We start from the raw sequence: 18914 nt of genomic DNA, 5'->3' as shown, positions 1-18914 counted from the left end.
ATTCTTTAAGAAATAGTCAATAACAATGGAGCCCTTATAAAACAGTTAGATACTCATATTAGAAGGGTCCCTACTTGAGGGAGATCAATCACATTATGTTAGTTCTACCTTCCCACTAGCGAGGTTGTAATAGTAACTTGTAAATACAAGTTGCATGATGTAAAACGTTTCAAATTATATGCCATGGATTGGAACCATTCGTCGTGATCATGTTTAATTAGATTTTGTGATATCCTACTTGTATATGTGTGTTAAGGTTCATTCCTAAGTGTGAGAAGTGTATCAGATGTGGTTTGGAGTTATAAGAGATATATCATACCAAGTCAAGTTCTAAACATTTCTATTGGCTAAGTTTTCACATGAGTCCATATGAGGGATGAATTTAAATGACATGGTGAATAAGACCTTGAAAGATCCTAAACAAGCCACTTGACATAAGCATGACATAAAAGAGATATAATGAAACATAATAGGCAACATAAGTCTCATATCATAAAAGAATCTGAACATAAATGGGAATACCAAACTGTGTCGAACATAGCCTTCAAACATCATAAGAGTGGTTGGGACGTAACCCATACACCACGTACAAGTCTGAAACAAAAATACAATAAAAGAAATAAGGCATCAATGGCCTTGTCCTCGAATCATGAGGATTCACCAATCCAAGGTACTAGTAGAGCAATCTAAGCTTGCCACGAGTGGGAGGAGGAACTCGAACCCTATATTATGAGACAATATAGGCATAAATATGCATTATTATAGTGAATGTACTAAGTATGGGGAAATGCATAAAACATAGACATGATCATACGAGAAATTTTAAACATGATATACATGGCCAAGTAAAACGTGATAAAAGTCTTTATAAAGAAATCATAAATCATATACAAGGTCAATGCATACTTAATCCACTTTAGAAACTTTCATAAAACCATTGATAAAAGAATAGTTTATTTGTGGGATATTTACTGTTAACCGACAATAAAACCATGTGAGCTATAACATTGAATTCATGTCACGACCCAAGGTACCCCTATGCGTAACATGGCATATAAGACTCCGAGAGGCCCCATACAAGCCACTTAGCATTATTAACATAAGAAATAGAACAAAAGAGATAAAGACCAACATTTCAAGTCCAATTTTTTTATAAAAGTAAAGTGGAAGTTTAAACACTTGTCTCATTAGTCTATTAGTACATAAGAATGAAATTGGGCCTGGCCCATGCATAGTGTCCAAAACTGAAAATAAGGAAAGAACTAAATACAATGAGAGTTTGCCCTTGAAGCATGAGGACTCACCCAAAGCTCGAAATATCTCAAATCAACCTCTAGCCACGAAACTGAGAACCCTGACTGTCAGACTGTACATTTGAGAAAATGTAAGCAAAAGTATGCGTTATTAAAAAACATGTACCATGTATGATAGCCATGCATATAAACATTTAAGACATTCTAAAAAGGGACATTTTCATGAGTAAACAATGATCAAGCTAAAACATCAATCTCGTGAGTTAGAAAACATAAGTTATAAAACATGATCAATGCAAGTGAACATCATCTTAAAACATACTTACAATACTTCTTGAAGTAACCTTGGTTCATCATAACTTTGCTTGTTTGTGGGAAGTACCCTTAACCGGCATATAAGACCATGCGAGCTATCAACATGGAATTCAGTGTCTCCCACATTGAAAAGAGTTGTCCTACTTGCCAAGGTAAGGACCATGAACTTCTTGCAATTGTGGATCCACTAACTAATGTCTATCTAGACAAACCTATGTGGGCACATACACTACTACAAAAAGTGGTTTTAGTGGCAATTAAAAGTGACTTTAGTGGAAATAACAATTGCCGTTATATCCTTTACCAGCCATTGGTCTTTACCCGGTAATGTGGGGGTCGGTGAAGCCTTTAGCGGCCATTCTCAGAAAAGCTGGTAAATGGTATAATTTATTGTCGCTAAAAACTATTGGTTTTAATGACATTTGTTTGTGGCAATTATTTTGGCTGCAAAAGCCAATTCATAATCAATAATTGTGCTCTTTTAGCATCCATTTTAATAGCCTGCAAATTTAATTAAATTGTTGCTAAAAGTCAATAATTTTAACGGCAATTCTTTTGTAAAAATTAGAATGCCTACAATATCCCTTGTGAAAACGTCTTAGTTTGCCCTTTTAACGTCCATTTTAATGGCAAGTAAATTCAACAAAGTTGTCACTGATAGTTAGTATCTTAAAAAAAATTGTGGCAATTATAAAGCCTTCAAATTTCTTAATTTATCCCTTTAGCATCGATATTTATAACCGATAAATTCAATTTAATTGGCACTAAAAGACACTAGCTTCAATGAAACAATGTTTTAATAAAGGAGTCTCCTAATAGAAACAAAGTTTTTCAAATGCTAAAAAAATATATTACTATTAATTCACAAAATAAAATATATCTCATTAAATCTAAACAAATAAAGAACACTAATCTAAATTATCAATGTCACAACTTAAGAAATAGACTTATTGTCTGAACTAATAAAACCAATCCAACCGCATGATGTCTTAAATCATCGTCGCAGATTTTCATTGTATTGAATTCTTTCACATGCAAATTTTTGAATATTAGATTATTTGACCTGAAATGATAAATAAATATGTCAAAAGATGGAATGTAATGTATAGAAACATCACAAGTAATGTGAATAATCCAACAATTAAAAGCAAGAAGCATTCAGTAACAACAAATCTTAATTGTTTATGTAGTCTCACAACTATGTTATGTTAATCCCAAGCAAGGCTGAGATTATAAAAGAATGATAGGGAAAAAAACAAATAAGTCATTGAGACAATCAAAGTAAGAATAAAGAACAAAATAACAACTACTATATGTTTTTTTATTCTTTATCTTACCCTATTAAATTCTCTATTTGAACTAAACTTCACATTTGTTTCGTTGTTTGAGTTAAAATTTGTATAACTATGGATATTGGTTTAGTAGCCGTTGTGATCTTTCAATTTTAGTTTACTATACTTTATTTGCTTCTATATGTTTTCGGAAAAAAAGCCTTGAGGATGGATTGGTTTTGAAGTGAACTTGTAGTTGGAGAATTGGGATGATGTCTAGAGGCAAAAGGGCACAAAGTGGGATTTTGAGAGGATGTCGTGTACGCAAATCTTACCCCTATTTTGTAAAGGTAGAGAGGTTATTTTCAATAGACCCTCATTTCAAGTAAAGCATTTCGAAACAAGTATGAAAAGGTAATTCTGTTGTCGAGATTATTGTGTTTCACAACACTAGTGAATATTTGTCATGTCAGCCCAACTTTCTGAATGGATTTTACTAATTATAAGGCAAGACAACTCCTATATATATAGAATACTAAAGTAACGCAAGGACATATTGAAAAACATGAATCAAGTGTAAGTGGTAACTCATGTATGTACAAAGTGGTGCATATTAACACCTCATTATCCCTTTATGCACAAAGAATCCGTCATCCTACTTGGTGATTCAAATAGTAGTAAAATCCTAATATATGAAATGTCAAACAATGAAACTAAGGTACAACACACATATTGATTGACTTGATGATAAATAGCAAAAGTATTATTTAATAAATTGGAATATTATTACGAAAGATAGTATTCGTTTACTCAATCTAATATTATGATCACATGGAAAAAGACATGTCAAACTTCTATAGCATTGCCATTTATATGGAATAATGAAATGTGCCTCCAATACATTTTTACCATTACCAAAGAGAAGAATGTCATTTTTTCCACTTTAGATAACCATACCTGCTTCAATAGCTTAATTATAATAACCACATGACCTATGTAAAATAAGTAACACTCTATTTGACTAATAGATTGCTGGACAGAAGGCATGCAATTATCCAGATGACTCGTGTCAGTCAATATACTAGTTTTGCAGCTCATTAGATTATTAAACCTACTAATTTCTCCATTTTACTCTAGAAAGCAAATATTATTGTTTTTCCTCCTATATATAACCACAACCATAACCTGAATAGGTGATTTTTTATTATCCAACTAGATATACAGATACAACAATAATACACTCTTTAAGACTTGCATACATTCTGCACTTGTGATCCAAAGAATCTAGTCAAACAAAGCAAAAAATATAACTGGAACAAGAAATCAAGCTACCTACCTGTTGCAGTTCAATAAGGTATTTCGAGCATGATTCGATGAAGCAAGGCCAACAGTAAGTTCATTGTGTTTGCACTCTGCACAAAAAAATTACATTCAGCATAACTATCAAACCTTGTACTACGCTTTACTCTTCGATCATTGAGTACATAGCCATCAGTCTCTAACTATTCTTGTACCTAAAAAATGTGTCATACTGCAGTGCAACAACAATCTAAACTTGAAGATATTCGAGATCACTTATACATTGTAGAATCACTAGGATCATTATTTGTAATTTTGCGATATGATGTTCAGCTTAGGTTAGCCCAAGATGATTGTTGTGAAAGGTTTCCATTAACGCTCATCCTAGAAGATGATGATGAGGTGGGGGATGAGATAGCATACGAGACAAGAAATTTCAGATTTTTCCAGGTCTATTTAGCTACTGGTAGAATGACAAAAACCAGGGAATCAGGGAACATATCTTTTTTCTAGGTTCTAATGCTTCTCTTTCGGTCCAAGCTTCTTAATTTCCAGGAAGCAATCTCAATCATATTTATTTCATAGGTGATTTTTTGAAACATACCCCTCTTACGAAGAAGGATGAGGCTTGGATCCCATAGGGGTGTTTAACTTAGTGGCAGCATCCAGCCACATTATAATGGTGTTTCCCTCGGTCGTTTTTATCCTCGAACATGGGTAACACCAACTCTGTACTGAGTCATACATACTCATCCTTTATTTATTCTCTTTATTTATTATGTTATCGTGCTATACGTTACTATTGTTTTACTAAAGAGTCGATGCTTTTAATTTAATGAATTACAATAATTTACTCTTAGAACTGGTTGATGTACCTTTCTAATTTTCATATAGTAATACACTTTTTTAGACTTACATACATTTTGCACTTGTGATCCAACACATATATGATCAAACATCAAAACGAAAATAGCCAAATCTCATCAAATTTCTCAATAAAGAACTAGTGCTCTTGAATGGTCAATATTATCACAAAATCTTCAGATTAAAGCTTGTAATAAGAACATTCAAGATAAAAATAGACGAGGTGATTTATTAATCAGTTCCATATTATCAATCAAGAAATATAGATTTTGGCACAAAATAGCAGTGACGGAAGGCCGTTGAAAGCCAAATGATATGAAGTGCAATACAAGGAAAAAAAGAAAGCTGAGAAACTAACATAGATTCACAAGGTGACAACTTCTAGGAAAACACATCACCAGAAAAACATATCATATGCGACTGTGTTCCATATGTGTTTATGTTCTTCACTTGAGTACTGAAAATCAGATTAGTATGTCAAAAAGGATGTTCCATGAGAATCTTGAGGCATGAGTGTGTGCTTGAAAGCTATTGAGAATCAATTTGTCTAGCTGCAAAGCCTTTACTCTAAGCTAGTTGAAAAAACTTATATTAATAAATCAATCAAATTAATTATACAATTGGAAAACGAAATGGAAAAAATGAAGAATACACATAAGGCATACAAGTTACAAGACCTGAACAGATCATGTGTCCACAAATTCACAAGTATGCACAAGAGTTAAAGATATAAAAGACCTCTCACATTGTTTCTCATATCATATATGTATCCTTCCAAGCTATTCTTCAAGTTTTTCATTCTCATTTCTTTATCTTATTAGACTAGTGCTACCAATTTTATTTTAGCTTCACATAAAGATACCGAAACAAAGAATTTTCAAGGATAAAACTAGTTAATATATTATAACATTATTATATTTCTAAGACAACATTATCCTTTGCACAATGGAACCTAATGGAAATCAATAACTAAGGGGATGCAAAAGAGCTCCTCTTGCAGATGGATAACTTGAAGACCTTAAGTGGAACTCGAAAAGTCAACTCTTTAAGTTTTTTCTAAGTACTAGGACTTATGGGGCTAGAATCATTTGCACCAGAGTCAAAGGTGTTACTATAACCATTAATTGCACTAACCTTTAATTGGTTCCCTTTGTACTAGTACTGGGGCAACATTTAAATGATATTCATAGAAGCGAAGATTTCGTTATCCAACCAAAACTATCGCACAATTGAGATACCGAATGATTTTTTTTTGGGAAGTTTCAAGTATGATAGATAATATTGACAGTGGCATTTCGTCAAACACGTGTTATGCATTTGAGTTTTCAACTTTAAAAGTACATTCAAATGTACAGTAATTTGGGATATTTCTCAAATCAATAAATTGAAGTATCTGGGTCAATAGTAGAACTAGGGCATGAATTACATAATCAAAATGAGCCTTTGGAAAAGCAGCATATATCCCAATGGAGCATCAACAAATCTTTGTGGAAATTACACCACTAATTTATCAGTATGCTTTAAATCAACAAATATATTATCGTTATACATCCAACAGAACCATTCAAGTGCATTCTATTTAAGATATAGGGGAAACGAGATATTTTATTATCAGCGGAGATATAAAAAGTAAGTACCTCTTTGCCTAAAGAAGCCAATCCACTAGGTTTTCTCCTATGAACCTGTCCAAGATGTTTACGAACACTATGTTTTATGCCAAATAAAAAATATAGACATCCACAACAATTAAAATCAAAATCATAAGAGAAAAAGGATGGATAGAGAGAGTAGATAGATATTACCTGATGAGTTGTGTGCCTACGATGGTGGAAGAGAGAGACGTCTACTATTTTTTGTGTAACTGTGGCATAGATGATACTGATAGCTTAAAACATTAGGTATGAATGTAATTGAGCGGCAATATTTCATAGTGAAATGTTTGAGGGAAGATTAAAATTTGCTTTTAGTTGGTTAGACTAGAAATACAATAAGTTTTACTAACCATTATTTTTCAATTGCCACTAAAGAATGACCACTCGTGGCTAAGGATCATTAGCCGCAAAAAAAAAATATTATAGGATAAATTACCGACAATTTTCTTATTGCTACTAAATAATGGTCACTAAAAGTTTTTTTTGTAGTAGTGATAGTTCATGGGACTTGGGTAATTGCCTCTTGTCCACTCGGTACTAAGTTTAACTTCCACGGAATAGTTCTTAATCCTATTCACCTTAGCTCTTAAAGGAATATGGGTAACCGCCTCTTGTCCTTTCGTCACATGACATGGGTAATCGCCTCTTGTCTTTCTATAGAGAGCATAGGGCCTCTTACCTCACCATTAACATAATTCCTTAATCATTGGTTTATTTTTGGTGAGAAAAGCCTTTCAACCTTAGGAACCCTTATTATGTGAGAAAACCTTTCACAATCATGCTTTCATATGTATATGAGAAATCCTTTCAACAACACAACAACAATCATCATCATTGATACTTTACTCTCAAAGTATCCTTGCAACATTTACATAAATTCCATAAGAACATAATTTTATAATCTCCTCTTTCATAATCCAAAACCTACATTATATCATCATAACTTGGAAAATATAGGAATTACATGGGTTCATGGGGGAATCATCATAACACCATAGAATTTCATCAATTCATGCATAAGAGATCATAATTCAATCATTTAAATCAATAATCAAGAGGACCCATAACATAGAAAAAAAAACCTAACTCAATTGGAGAATTTCTTACTTTGAAAATAGGAGAGTTTGGGAACTCCATGAATGGAAGGAATCCATGGATGAAAACTATCATACCTTGATGCCAATTACTCAACTTCAATGGAGGAATTGGAGACTTGACTTGAAACCCTAGGTTGAATCCTTCTTCTTCAAGCTTTCTAGAGAAAGAAATATTTTGGAGAGGAGACTTGTTATTCTTTTGTAAATTTGAGAGAATGATTTCAATTGGGGAAATTTGGGGATTAAAACACTTATATAGGGGTTTTAGTGAAGGTAAAACGAAATTGTATTAGGATAAAATAATTAGAAAAAAGACCCAACTGCCCCTAGAAAATAATTGCCGACACCAAATGACGGCCAGACCGACGGTTTGTTGGTCAATCCATGGACCATCCTGCTAGGGCGTCGTTTGGATTAGAGGCTGGGATCCGAGGCCTCGATTGATGGACCTCATCCATGGTTCGTGGGTCCAATGACGGTCCATTGATCCCAGCCGTGGATCTCGACCTTTGATCCTAAATTTTCTCTAAGTCTAGAACTCACCTACGGGACCTATCTACGACTCGTACATTGGACGACATACTGTCCTGGTGGACCATCGAATAAGTACTGAAACTTAATATTTTGGAGAAGTTGGCTGGCCAATCCACGGACCTGACCTACTATCCGTGGTTCGTTACACGTGTCGTAGTTAGCTTCTATCAGAATGGCTCCAGATTTTCTAAAAACTACATTTTCTACCGTTTTCGATTCCGAGGTGTTACATTATCTACCCCTTGGGATCATTTGTCCTCGAATGAGATTCAAGCATCATAAGGAAAGTATAAACTTAATCTAGCAACCCAACATGAATGAAATCACATAAATGCACATATCCGAGGAGGAAACATCAACTTCAAGATAAAGCATGTTCAAAACATCATATCATGAAGTCTATATGTAACTCATATTCAAATGCACATAAACATGTAGAAATCAATCAAGTTGACTCATTTTCTCAAAACTTAAACTTTTCATGAACATGCATAAATAAGGAAACCATGGGAATATCTAAGACACATGACACCAAAAGAGTAAATCATGAGGAACTCATTACCTCAAGCTAGAGTAGGGGTAGAAGGAAAGAGATACTTATTACCTCAAGCAAGAGTAGGGGTAGAAGGAAAGAGATGAGGATATCGGGACATTATATCAGCCTCGGCCTCCGAAGTAGCACCCTTAACTAACTGATTCCTCCAAAAACTTTTGCAAAAAAAACTTCTTTATTCCTCAACCTCTTGACTTGCCGGTCTAGAATCTCAATCAGAACTTCTTCATAAGAAAGATTCTCCTTAACTCCCAAACTTTCTAAGGGAACTATAGATGTAGGATCACCAACACATTTCTTCAACATAGAGACATGGAAAACCGGATGCATCGATGCCAATTCCTTAGGCAATTCAAGTTCATAAGCAAGCTTACTAATACACCTCAAAATCTGATATGGGCCTACATAACACGGACTAAGCTTCCTTTTCTTTACAAACCTCATTATACCCTTCATGGGTGAAATTTTCAAGTAAACCCAATCGTTCACATCAAACTCCTGATCTCTTCTTCTAACATCGACATATGACTTTTGTCGACTTTGAGCTGTTTTCAACCTGTTTCTAATAAGTCAAACTTTCTCCATAGCATCATGTACCAACTCATAACCTATTAAGTAAACCTCACCCACTTCAAACCAACCTATAGGAGATGTACACCTCCTACCATACAAGGCCTCAAATGGAGTCATACCAATACTTGAGTGATAACTATTGTTATATGAAAACTCAATCAAAGGCAAGTGATGATCCCAATTACCCTTGAAATCAATCACACAAGCTCTCAACATATCTTCCAAAGTTTGGATAGTACGCTCTGCTTGCCCATCGGTTTGTGGATGAAAGGCCGCACGAAGCTTAACACGTGTACCAAGACCCTTTTGAAATAATTTCCAAAATTGAGAAGTGAATTGGGTACCACGATCAGAGATAATGGATAAAGGCACTCCATGCAACTTTACCATTTCCCTCAAGTACAACTTAGCCTAGTCCTCCACCGAAAAATAAACCTTGATGGGAATGAAATGAGCTGATTTCGTCATTCGATCTACAATAACCCAAATCGAGTCATGTTGTCACCGGTGATGAGTTCGAGATTTGGACTCATTTAGGGCTTTGCTTACCTAGATTTAATGTCCTCAAATGCCTAATTTGTATCATGCACTGATGAAGAATCCTTGATTTTCAGGTACATGGATTGAGGAACAAAACAATGACACTAACATGCAAAAAAGAACAAAATAAACTGAAGAATTGAAGAAAGGAAGGCCTGGTGATCGCCAAGAGCATTTGGAGAAACGCCAAAGGGCCAGTTCCACCACCTAAAGTTCCAGTGTGCCAGCTCTGAGGGAAGAAACCAACTCGGCGACAAGAAGGATTAGTCGGTGAATCACCGAGTAGTTCCGCGATGCTGTGATAGATCGCCTAAAGTTACAGAACCTAAGGATGCTGAATGACAAGGTGAAAAGACGATGGAAGAAAGCAAAGGGCGGCTCGCCGAGCCTGACCTATGATGTTTGCATAATTAAGAAACAACTTCCAATTCAAGTGTCTACGATCGTACAATAGTAATATAACCCAACCGAATGGGTTGGGGTCGAGTCCCAAGGGAGTGGTTATGAGAATTAGTAGAAAAATAAAATTTTGTTCTAATTAGTCATAGCTATAGACCTTGTCGAATATAAACATACTAAATCTAAAGGGGGTCACACAAACGTCAATTATGGGGGTTTTGTATTAATTAACAACTACAGACAATGAAAGTATACGAAAACTAGTTAGAGAGATGGGATTCTTGGGATGTGATAGGGATATGGGATAAACTAGGCTAGACTATAGTGGGGGTAAATTCTCTCTAGAGCAACTTACCCCGAATCGACTCGATTTCTCTCGAACACCGAGTTGCCGCTTTAAGCACAACCTCCTCCTTAGCCCATTCACTCTCTTGAGATGAATGTGTGGGAGAAGGACTAGGATTCACTCTCTCGAGCTGAACCCATGTCGATCCAATACCACTGGCTATCAATTTTGTAGTTTTAGTTTTACGACTTCTCTCTCTAGCAAGCCGAAAACACTAAGATGAAATCGTATTTGCAACTACAACTCCATTAAGTTCATACACAAATACTAAATGAAATCACATTTAAACAACAAATAAACCATCAACGAGCAAGACGCAACAAATAATCTAACCCATATTCACAAAATCACACCCCAAGAATTGGGGTTTTAGCTAGACATGTAAAAGAGATAAAAATTTATACCAATATCAGTTTCCATCCACTGGGTATGAAGGATTAAGTCTTAAAACACGTCAAGAGAGAAGAATCTTTGAAACCCAAGTCCAATTTCTTGGAGTTGAAACCCTTTGAATCTTTAAGGTCTTAGAAGAAAGTCTCCAAAACCCTCTAAAACTTGAACTCTCTAAAATCTGTAAAAAGTTCTAAGAATAATAGTGATATATTACTAAGCTAGAAATTTAAACAAGTATTTATAGTGTTTGAAAATGTGCTGCGGAGGACCTTTCGGCGAAATTAGTCGGGATCGCCGATACATTCGGCGATCCACCGTTTGGTCGATTTCATCGCCTTCCTACTTTAGTCTTTAGCCTCTTCGCGTTTTGAGTCGTTGGACGATATGGTACTGCTTCGCGGAACTGTTTGGCGACACGCCAACTGCTCCATTTCATCGCCAACTTGACCTTTTACTTCAGGGCTCAGCACACTGGAACAAAAGGCGATCTCCAGGCCGATCGGCGACTCACCAATTGGGTTCGGCGATCTTCAGGCTTTCATTTCTTTGTTCTTTTCAGCCGCCTTGTTCCTTCTTGCCAAGTAGTGTCCATGCTTTGCCTCAAACTACAAATACCTTAAAGTTAAGGATTTTCATCAGATATTGAGACAAAATATGCATTTGAGGACACTAATTCTATCAAAATATAGCCCTAAATGAGTCCAAATTGTGGACTCATCAACACCCCCAACTTAAACTTTTGCTTGTCCTTAAGCAACTCGAGTTCAGCTGTTCAAAAAGGGTGTCTCAAATAGTGTTACATGATGTTTGCGTAATCAAGACACAACTTCCAATGCAAGTTTCTACGATCGTACAATAGTTTAGTAACCCAACCAAGGGTTGGGATCGTCCCAAGAGAGTGGTTTTGAGAGTTTATAGAAAAATAAAATTTCTTTCTAATTAGTCGTAGCTAAAGACATTAACGAGTAAAAACATTATAAATAAAAAGGGGGACACAAAAGTGTCAATTAACAATGTGTTTTTTTTTGTCAGAAGTAAGGTAAAAATAACAAAATAAACAAGGTATCTAAGTAATGAGAGGGAATCCTTGGGATGTGACGGGAATATGGGTTAATCTAGATTATTGGGTACATGCTTTCAATAGAAGATTCATAGAATAATTGTGACTAGACTTTAAGGGGGATAAGCTCTCTCTCGAGCAACTTACCCCGTTTCAAATGTGTTTCTCTCAGACACCCACTTGCCGCATGAAGACCATCCTACGCCTTAACCCACTCACTCTCTCAAGCTGAGTGTGTGGACATGGGACTAGGGTTCACTCTCTCGAGCTGAACCTCATGTCGACCCACTCACACTGGCCATCAATCTATTAGTCTTAGTTTTACAACCTCTCTCTCGAGCAAGTCGGAAACACATAAATAAACTTGTATTTGTACCTACAAATTCATTAAATTCATCCATAACCACTAAACGAAATCACATTTAAACTACGAATAGACTACCATCAGGCAAGACCCAACAATTATCTTAACACATAATTGCTAAATCACACCCCAAGAATGGGGGTTTTTAGCCACACATCAAGAGGTAGAAATTTATACCTAAATGAGCTTGCATTCAAATGGGTATGAAGATTTAAGTCTTGTTACATGCCAAGAATGAAGAATCCAAGAGACCCAAGTCCAAATCCTTGGGGATGAAACCTTCTTCTTCTTCAAGTGTTCAAAACCCTCTCAAACTTAGAGCATAAATATCAAAAAGTACTATTCTCTAAGTGAAAATTATAATAATCGTCCCTCCCTAAAACTAAAACTCTAACTAGTATTTATAGCTATCATAGATTTGTGCTGCAGCGGATCATTCGACGTCATTAGTAGGAATTGCCGATCAACTCGGCGATTTGCTCTTTGGTGTAATTCATCGCTGTCTTGTACCAGCCTTCAGCGTCGTCGTGCTCTGGGTTATTGGGCGGCATGGTACTGCTTCAAGGAACTGCTCAGCGATGCATCGACTGCTTCCTTTTTCCGCCGACTTGATCCTTTTCTTTAAGGCTCAGCACACTAGAACAAAAGGCGAAGTAAGACCCTTCGGCGACACGCCAAGTGGACTCGGCGACCCTTAGGCCTTCATTTCTTCGTTCTTTTCAGCCTTTTCGTTCCTTATTGCGACGTAGTGTCCATGCTCTCCTAAAACCTTCAAATACCTGAAATTTAAGGGTTTTATCAGATATTGAGATAAAATAAACATTTGAGCACACAATTTCTATTAAAATATAGACCTGAATGAGTTGAATTTGGGGACTCATCACTACACAAGAATCAATCATGAATGCACATAACAAGACTCGCTTTACTCATGCAAATATCAATTGTGCACTCAAAGATTCAAGTTGTGACTCAGCAATATCGAAGAATCTCATGCTCACAAGACTTGCTTCAAATGCAAATTCAAGCTCAATCAAAGTGTTCAATTCCCTCACACGAAGAATGATTCCATATTCACACAATGGTTCACAGTTTAAAGCTTTGGAATCAAATGCAACGCTCACACTCACAAAAATGAACACAATGCATAATTGCACCCATATGTTTGCCCGTATTTTCCAATCAACACTTGCGTCAACTCACTCAAGATCATAAAGGTCTTTCAAAGCTTGTAGTGCGGTTGAGTGCAAAGGTATGGTCATTTAGGATCAGTGGCTATAGTCCTCATGAAACAAAGGTTGAATAACACTCCCTTTCATCTTCTTTCATTATTCTCATTTATGCTCACAAGTAGTCCTATTATTCACTTCCCATGGATAGTTGGAAACCCCATTTTTATTTATACATTCATAACTTTATTCCACAACTTTTTCATTTTTTTTGTAGGGGTTCCATTTTTCACAAAATCATAGGCAGAAGGGACTTTCTTGTATTTCTTGATTTTCCTTCTCTTTTCAACACACCCCCAACTTAGGCTTTTGGCCTAAGTTGGCTATTCAAACAAACCACAACTTCATGAGGATTATGGGTGATGGATAAAGAAAGGTAATTTTTTTCATCAAGTTTCTTCCAAAGAAAGGTAAGGCTCAATGGGTGTTGAAAAGAGGTTTAGACATACTCACAAGGTAGGCTACAAAAGAGGTATATGTCAAATTGGACTACACTCTTCGAAGTTGCCTAAGATCATATCAAAAGATAGCCTTACTTAGTCGACCGGGCCAATGGGAAAAATTCTAGGTGTTGTCATGCATGGTTCATAGTAAGCTCATCACACAAGGCTTCGACAGTAAAGTCAAACAAGACTTCACACTTTCGCTAGTGTCCAACGAGCATCATAAGAGACTCGATTTAATAATTGGCTAGTCACAACGAGATGCAAAGAGTTCATATATTGTCTATGCAACTTCATTTAGCCTCATCGTAGCCGCTCATTCATGTTAGTTTGATTATGAGCACTATTTAAGTCATCGCTATTGATCAAAATTGATGCTCAAATTTGCGAAAGAACATCCACACTCAACACATACAAGAGGTGGTGAATTTTTTTCGAAAGGGTCAAAATCATTTGCAATTTAAAGCAAAAGAAGCCACAAGCTCAAACCTTTCACGAAATCACTATTAACACAATTTTAAATACAACAACCCAAAATATATAAACAAAACACAAACATCAATATTCACACAAAAGGTGGGTCTCACCCCACCATAAATAAAAACCATTTTTCCTCAAACGCAAATGAAGTAAAGTATCCAAAAAGTGAAAGAAAGTAAGGTAGAGAGGGAGGTAAAGAGGGAATCCTGTCTATGTAGTCTCTCCATCTGTCTGGGCATCAGTGCCCGAGGTCACCTCAGGGGGCACAACAGTGCCAGATTTACTAAGGTCTATTGAGTATGAGTATGCCATAAAGACATGCACCGCTTCGCAAAATCCCCTGGCCCATGAAGGAATATTAGGGTCCAGGGTAAAGGTTTTCCTGGCAGAAGTGGGATCTCTTGCCCTTGCCTTACCCAGTAGTTGTGTGTAGTTTCGAAGATTTTCCTTGCGACGTAATTGCATCCTACTTTATCGCAATCCCTTTGGACTTCTCTTCTTAAGATGGCGTTATTCTTTCAACCACTTTAGATTTAGTCATGTCTGCAAAATCTCGAAGAGAAGTTAGAGAAGCTTAAACAAAAACGCATCAGAACAATTTCAGACAGACTCGCCAAACCAGGGGGTGACTCGCCTAAATTTTTGGGCGAGCTAGATCAAGATCGCGAAGGAATTAGCTCTAAAATTGCAGCAAATAGGCGATGGGAAAACCACTCGGCGTGTAGCCGTTAGGTGTCAATGAACAAGGACAAGCTCGCCAAAAGTTTCAATGCTCAAAGGTTAAGGGGTGCAGATAAAAGGGCGAAAGAGAAGACTTTCGCCGAGCCGCCGAATGCTTTTAGCGACATCCAGCTTCTCACAGAAGGTTACATAATCAATCATCAAATAAAGCATGAAATCAAAAGCGAGATGGGGACATTAGGCGAACCGCCGAGTGGTTCGGCCAGCTCGACCCAGCTCGCCAAACTGTCCAACGTGCCTATTTTCAATCCAACTTCTAGAATTCAACCCTACAACCCACAAAAACAAAATCAAAGCACGCACCAGTACAATTAAGGTAGGACCCATTACATCAAAACACAACCCATCAAATTTTAATCCAGTTTAAGGCATGCAATTTCAGAAAGTCAACAGTCACAACGACCCGAGCAAGATTATCAAATTAAATCATGCATGTAAACAATCTACTCCTATCAGGCAGGATCAGAACACTCCAACAAGATCAGGCTATTGCAAATGAGTATAAATTTTGATAAAATAAACTTAGGGCAAGGAAAACCAACCTTTGGTGTCCACAAAGAGAATATTGAAACGCTAGGCGGCAAGGTAATCTAATCACAAGCACAAATCAACACTAATATTACTCTAAACACGCAAGAAATATTGAGTTTGGAACTTTTAAACATTTGGCTTGTAAAACCGTCCAGTTTTTGCCCAGTCGACGACATTAGTCGAGCTCGCCTATCCTCTTGGTGTTTTGCTAAGTGTTCACTTGCCTTGCCGAGTTTTTTAAAGAGCTTCTGTAAGTGTGGGGGTCTCAATGGCTGTTTCGATCAAGATCACCGACATAGTCGGTGATTCGCCAATAATTTTCGAGGCTCGTCGAGTTTTATAGACTCTAAATTGAAGATGTGTTTAGTCAAACAACGAATTAGGTCGTAGTCGCTGACCTCTTTGGTGAGTGGAACTGTTGCTCACCACCCTGCACTTTTTCGAACACTTTCTGCACTTCAACCTGTACAAACAACACACCATTATATTACCAAAACATAAATAGAAAGCAATAACGGGTTTTGGGTTGCCTCCCAAACAAAGCCTTAATTAACGTCGTGGAATGACGCAAGTTAACACCTAGTCCTCATCTTCAGAGTCGGCTATGGTGTTACTAGGTGAGTCCTCGAAAAATGGTGGACATCAACATGATATTAATTGGTTTATCTGGGCATCCTATAGCTGAATTACCATGGAATTGGAGGTTGTCGTTTGATTCACCATTTCGATGTTCTCTTTTATCTCTTTTAACGCCTTATCTTATTATTCGATCTTGTGTTGAATAAGTGAGAGGACTTCGTCATTTTGTCCACCCTCCTGCTTCTTCCCCTTTTTACACTCGTGAAGGGAGAAGTGCTTGTCATTTTTCGTGGACTGTGCCTCTAATTCCATGACTCTTTTGGATAAGAAATCAACTTGAGTCACCAGTGCATCCCATTCTTATTTCTTTTTTATTTCCTTGTTGGTTTGAACCACGCTATCAAGGAGTTTGGCCACTTTTTCATAGGGTTGGTGTAGCAAACCACTCGTGAAAAGTTGGTCAGTTGTACTTCTATTTTCGGGTTCAAGGCCCTATAGAAGCACTTTAGTAGCACTTTATCGGTCATCCCATGAGTTGGGCATGGTTGAAGCATTGCTTGAAATTTCAGCCACATTTCTTGAATGGTCTCATCCCCTACTTGCTTGAACATTAGGAGATTGTCCCTAAGATTCAACAGTTTCAGGAGAGGGTGATCTGTTTGATACCCATAGGTTTCGTTCTCACTCATTTTTCCTGAAATAGTCACATAACCAACAAAACAAAATTGGAAATTAAGTAAGTAGAACTACAACTAAGAAAAATAATTTTTTTTACTTAACTACAAATTCTCAATTAACACAACTCCTCGGCAGCGGCGCCATTTGCTGTTTGCGTAATCAAGACACAACTTCTAATTTAAGTGTCTACGATCGTACAATAATAATATAACCCAACCGAATGGGTTGGGGTCGAGTCCCAAGGGAGTGGTATTGAGAATTAAAAGAAAAATAAAATTTAGTTCTAATTAGTCATAGCTATAAACATTATCAAATATAAACATACTAAATCTAAAGGGGCTAACGCAAGCGTCAATTATCAATGGGGTTTTTGTATTAATTAACAACTACAAACAGTGAAAATATACGAAAACAAGATAGAGAGACGGGATTTTTGGGATGTGATAGGAATTCGGGATAAACTAAATTGTCGGGTACATGCTTTTGATAGTAAATTGTTGAGTATTTGTGACTAGGCTAGACTATAGTGGGGGCAAATTCTTTTTCGAGCAAGTTACCCCGAATTGACTCAGTTTCTCTCGAACCCCGAGTTGCCGTTTTAAGCACCGCCTCCGCCTTAGCCCATTCACTCTCTCGAGTTGAATGTGTGGGAGAAGAACTGGGATTCAGTCTCTCGATCTGAACCCATGTCGACCTAATACCACCGGCTATCAATTTAGTAGTCTTAGTTTTACGACTTCTCCCTCGAGCGAGTCGAAAACACTAAGATGAAATCGTATTTGCAACTACAACTCCATTAAGTTCATATACAACTACTAACATTTAAACAACAAATAAACCATCAACAAGCAAGACCCAACAGATAATCTAACCCTTATTAACAAAATCACACCCCAAGAATTGGGGTTTTAGCAAGACTTGTAAAAGAGATAAAAATTTATACCAATATCAGTTTCCATCAAATGGGTATGAATGATTAAGTCTTAAAACACATCAAGAATGAAAAATCTTCGAGAACCAAGTCCAATTTCTTGGAATTGAAACCCTTTGAATCTGCAAGGTCTTAGAACAAAGTCTCCAAAATCCTTTAAAACTTAAACTCTCTAAAAGCTGTAAAAAGCTTTAAGAATAATAGTGATATATTACATAGCTAGAAATTTAAACAAGTATTTATAGTGTTTGAAAATGTGCTGCGAAGGACCCTTCGGCGAAGTTAGTCGGGATCGCCGATATATTCGGTAATCCGCCATTTGGTCGACTTCATCACCTTCCTGCTTTAGCCTTTTGCCTCTTCACGTTTTGAGTCGTTGGGCGATATGGTACTGCTTAACAAAACTATTCAGCGACACGCCGACTTCTCCATTTCATCGCGAACTTGACCTTTTCCTTCAAGGCTCAGTGCACTGGAACAAATGGCGATCTCCAGGTCGATCGATGACTCCCAACTGGGCTCGGTGATCTTCATGCCTTCATTTCTTCGTTATTTTCAGCCGCCTTGTTCCTTCTTGCCAAGTAGTGTCCATGCTTTGCTTCAAACTCCAAATACCTGAAACTTAAGGATTTTCATCATATATTGAGACAAAATATGCATTTGAGGACACTAATTCTATCAAAATATAGCCCTAAATGAATCCAAATTGTGGACTCATCAACACCCCCAACTTAAATTTATGCTTGTCCTCAAGCAACTCGAGTTCAACTGTTCAAAAGGGGTGTCTCA

The 18914-nt window shown here is 36.8% G+C and overlaps 1 long non-coding RNA gene across 1 annotated transcript; it reads right to left on the bottom strand.

Moving 5' to 3' along the window:
- Nucleotides 1-2426: 2426 nt before the first annotated feature.
- Nucleotides 2427-6698, bottom strand: LOC125871944 (uncharacterized). Its single transcript, XR_007447068.1, has 3 exons — nt 6640-6698; nt 4176-4251; nt 2427-2631 (listed from the first exon to the last, which is right to left on the bottom strand). It is a non-coding gene; the product is annotated as an uncharacterized LOC125871944 (long non-coding RNA).
- Nucleotides 6699-18914: the final 12216 nt, after the last annotated feature.

The sequence above is a fragment of the Solanum stenotomum genome, chromosome 7, assembly GCF_019186545.1.
Source record: "Solanum stenotomum isolate F172 chromosome 7, ASM1918654v1, whole genome shotgun sequence".
NCBI lineage: Eukaryota > Viridiplantae > Streptophyta > Magnoliopsida > Solanales > Solanaceae > Solanum > Solanum stenotomum.
This window is presented reverse-complemented; position numbering and strand designations above follow the sequence as displayed.